Source organism: Mercurialis annua, linkage group LG1-X, assembly GCF_937616625.2.
Source record: "Mercurialis annua linkage group LG1-X, ddMerAnnu1.2, whole genome shotgun sequence".
NCBI classification, from domain to species: domain Eukaryota; kingdom Viridiplantae; phylum Streptophyta; class Magnoliopsida; order Malpighiales; family Euphorbiaceae; genus Mercurialis; species Mercurialis annua.
The window spans coordinates 66230468-66234340 of NC_065570.1; the positions used below are offsets into that span (position 1 = coordinate 66230468).

General features: G+C 27.8%; 1 long non-coding RNA gene across 1 annotated transcript; it reads left to right on the forward strand.

Moving 5' to 3' along the window:
• Nucleotides 1-2045: 2045 nt before the first annotated feature.
• On the forward strand, nt 2046-3026 carry LOC126665458 (uncharacterized). The gene is made up of 2 exons (XR_007637605.2): nt 2046-2363; nt 2431-3026. It is a non-coding gene; the product is annotated as an uncharacterized LOC126665458 (long non-coding RNA).
• The last annotated feature ends 847 nt before the right edge of the window (nt 3027-3873 follow it).

Here is a 3873-nt window from a genome sequence, read left to right on the forward strand (position 1 = left end):
CCTTTTTTTTTCAAAAATATTAACCTTTTTCTTAACTATGTACTTATCTCCCATTATGATTTTCTCATAAATGCCTGTGTACAATAATGATTTAAAATTTATTTAATTTGCAACACAAAAAATACTACACTGTTCTGTACCTGCTAATATGCTTACCCCAACAATTTTTTATGTTCAAAAACAAATTTGTGTTGCAACTTTATCCCATATTTCTTTTAAAGAAAGGAGGGAGTAATTTTGGGAAAAGCAAAATAATGATAATAAATTATAAAATAATTATTTTAATTACAAACAAAACGATTTATTTTAATTTCTTTATATAGATAATACGTCTTTACTAAAGGTAAAATTTTGAATTATATATATCAACATAAAAGAAATAGACAACTCTATAGCCAAAGAAATTTGCTGTAAAACACATAGTCAAAAATAGGCAAATGTTGTAATATTGGTTATGATGCTTAAAAATTTGCCTATTATCTCTTTAAAAGAAAAATAGCCTAATTCTATCTTGAAACATATGTCAGATACAATTACTATTGAAGTGGGCTAATTCCCCATTGTTTCTGCGTATAAATGCACATGTGTTTACATATATGTCGAGTCTTTATATTTAATATCAATTAATTTGATAATAAAATTAATTTATATGACCAATAAATTTTGGTTAAGAAAATAAATTAATATTTAAATTAATATATTGTAGAATTTTTTTAGGAAGAAAGGATCAATTCGCCCCCTCAATTTGGCACAAAATATTAACAAATTCATTCTCGAGCACAAAAGATCAAACTGATCCAAAAGTTTGTCATTTCGTGTAAAAAAAAACTTTTCGCCCACTCTTGTTAGCAACAACTCGCAAGTACGATACTGCACAAGTAGTAAATCCGCAAGTACAGATATTAATCCCACGACGACAAATTTGAGTTAACACACCAATTTCATTTTATATCTTTAATCCGTTTATCAAAAGAAGTTTTGAAATATTTAACAACTAAATTAACCAATTAAGTATCTTAAACTAACAAATAGAAACTAAAAAAACAATTAAAAGAGTAAATAACTATAGAAAAGCGATTAAAAAATAAAGGGGGTAAAACAAACGGATTTAAATGCTCAAAGGTTGATATTTTCATCTAATCGTTGATGTCATAGATAATGAATTTCATGGTAAACTACAAGAACCGAGTTTTTCTAAAGCACCAATTTCCGCTCTCTCGATCCTCAAAGAACGACACAATTACTAATCAACCAAATAACTAACATCCAACTCACTCTCGTGATTCCAATTAGTCAATCAGAAAACAATTATTAAATAAACTCTATTATCTAAATCTTAACTCGCTTTAACGATGTTAAAATTTAGATTCCTAACTATCTGGTCCATTCAATTAATATTTTCTCAATTCATTAATTAAAACAAAAAATACTTTAGAACATAACTTAAGCAAACATTATACCCAATAATTAGAACATGTAAATTAAGTCATTCCATTCAATCCTAATCACATAACAATCATATGTCCATATCAACCTCCAACTATGGATTTAACTACTCATATAAAAAAAACACAAATAAAGCCATAATATAAAAAATAAAACATGATTAAAGAGTTTTTATCTGGATTTGTCAAAAACAGAATAATAGACTTCAATAATTAATAACAAACTTCAATCCCGTAAGATTAAGAACAATCAAAACAAGAACAAAGTGCTGGAAATATTTTATAGAAGCTACAAAACCTCAAAATGTGTGCTCATCCTAAAATTAGATAAAAATGAGCCTTATATAGATTTTTGCCAAAAAAACTTAAATATTAAATATTAAAACTTAAAAATTATATTTTTTTATTTGAATTTTACATAATATAAAATATTTACTTATTATAAATAACAATTATAAAATAATATAAGTATATTTTTTGAAATAAATAAAAATAATTTTATATGAATTTTTTTTAAAATAAGAAAAGAATTAAGATTAAATTAGGAAAAACCAACAAAAGTGTTAGAGAAGTTCTACTTCCTTGGATTTTGGTAGGGAAGTTACTTCCCTAGTCAAAGGGAAGTTACTTTCCTAGTCAAAGGGAAGTCAAACATCCAACTTCCCGAGAAGTAAAATGTAAAAATTGAACCAAGCAAAAAAAATTTGTTACTTCCCGAAAAGTACAACTTCCCTTATCTATTTACCCCAAACCAAGCAAGGCCTAAGTCTAATAGGGATTAAAGAGGAAGTGGGCCAGACTGAAGTCCACAGGTGAATCAAGTCAAAAACTGAAATCTTCTTCAGATAAGTAAATGCATCGGCCGAGACATGCATTTCTCTGCCATCGTTCTCCTTCCTCTGTTCTCGTTTAAGAACGGTATCTGTCTTCGTTTATTGGGTTAGGTTTTATTTCTCATGTTCTTATGTGTTTGTTTATTACCCAGGGTTTTAGTACTACATTACCCATACTCCAGTGCTGGTCGCGATCTCTGAAATTGGGCCGTGACACTCATGTTCTTATTAACACTGATATAAAGAAATCGCCGATGGAGAAGTTGGAGGTCCAAACCGACGCTGCCATTGTCTCCATAAAAACACCGCCGATGTTGTTGCTCTTCTCTTTTTAGATAGGGATGAAGGCAAAAAAAAACAGTGAGACTGAAAGAGAAATTGCGGTTAGCTGCTAGAAGTGGTTCCGTTGGTAAGTGGTGCCATGGTTATTGCCGTTGTTGTTGTTGATCCATGGTTATATACAAGGTGTAGCGACTGCTACCCTTAAACTAAAGATATATGGTGTGGTGGATTAGGTTTAGGTTTAACTGGGTTTTCATTTAGATTAATTAGATCTAAATATAGGTTTGATTAGGATAATTAGTGTTAACTATGGTTTTAATTAAAACTTAATTAAGTTTAATTATGTTTTAGTTAGAATTTTAATTAATTTGGTTATTATAGTACTCATTATGTCTCATTAAGATAAAAAAGTAGTGCTTTTGTAAAAATTAAGAAACTCATTAATTATAATTGATATATTTAAATATTCCTACACTGTCCTTTTTTTTTAAAAAAAGTTAAGTATTATGAAGCTATTGCATTTAATGCTCATACACCAAAATTATGGGAGTTGTTTGATACTCCTTCCGTTTTGAAATAGTTGTCGCTTTAGAGAATTTTTTTTGTTTCAAAATACTTATCACTTTAGAATATCAATAAAGCATTTATTGCTATATAATCCTTATTAATTCATGGAAAACATACACAAATATATACAAAGGGTCATAATAATAAATGTCAACAAATTTCAAAAAAGGCTAACTTAGTAAAAATGTTTATAAATTTAGATATATTTATTGCTTTCTTAATTTGTGTGCAAATGGCTAAAATGACAACTATTTTCAAATGGAGGGAGTAATTTTATTCTAAATTATCAATAAATATGGTTATTTTTTTTATTTTTATGGGACAAAAAATGGATACTTTTTTTATATTTATGGGGCAGGAGGAGTAATTGTTAATTAGGAGTAATTAGGTTAGATTAATTAGGGTTTAATTAGGTTAATTAGGAAAAAAGAGCATAAAAATCCCTAACTTTTTATTAATTAGAGTTTTAATAAGTTAGTTAGGGTTAACTATAGTTAATTAGAGTTATCATGTAATATTACTCTCTTAGTCTATTGGAGGGGTGAGTTTGATATGAAATGACAAATTTATGGATATGTTTGACTCTTTTTGTTTGAATTTTTTTGATATTTTGTGCCAAATTGAGGAGGTAAATTGATCATTTGTTAATTTTCCTACACTATGATCAATAAAGTAAGCAAAACAAATGTGGTAGTCGGATTGAGAGATGGGCAACTGAATACATAAGGAAAAATTATTAAAAAAAT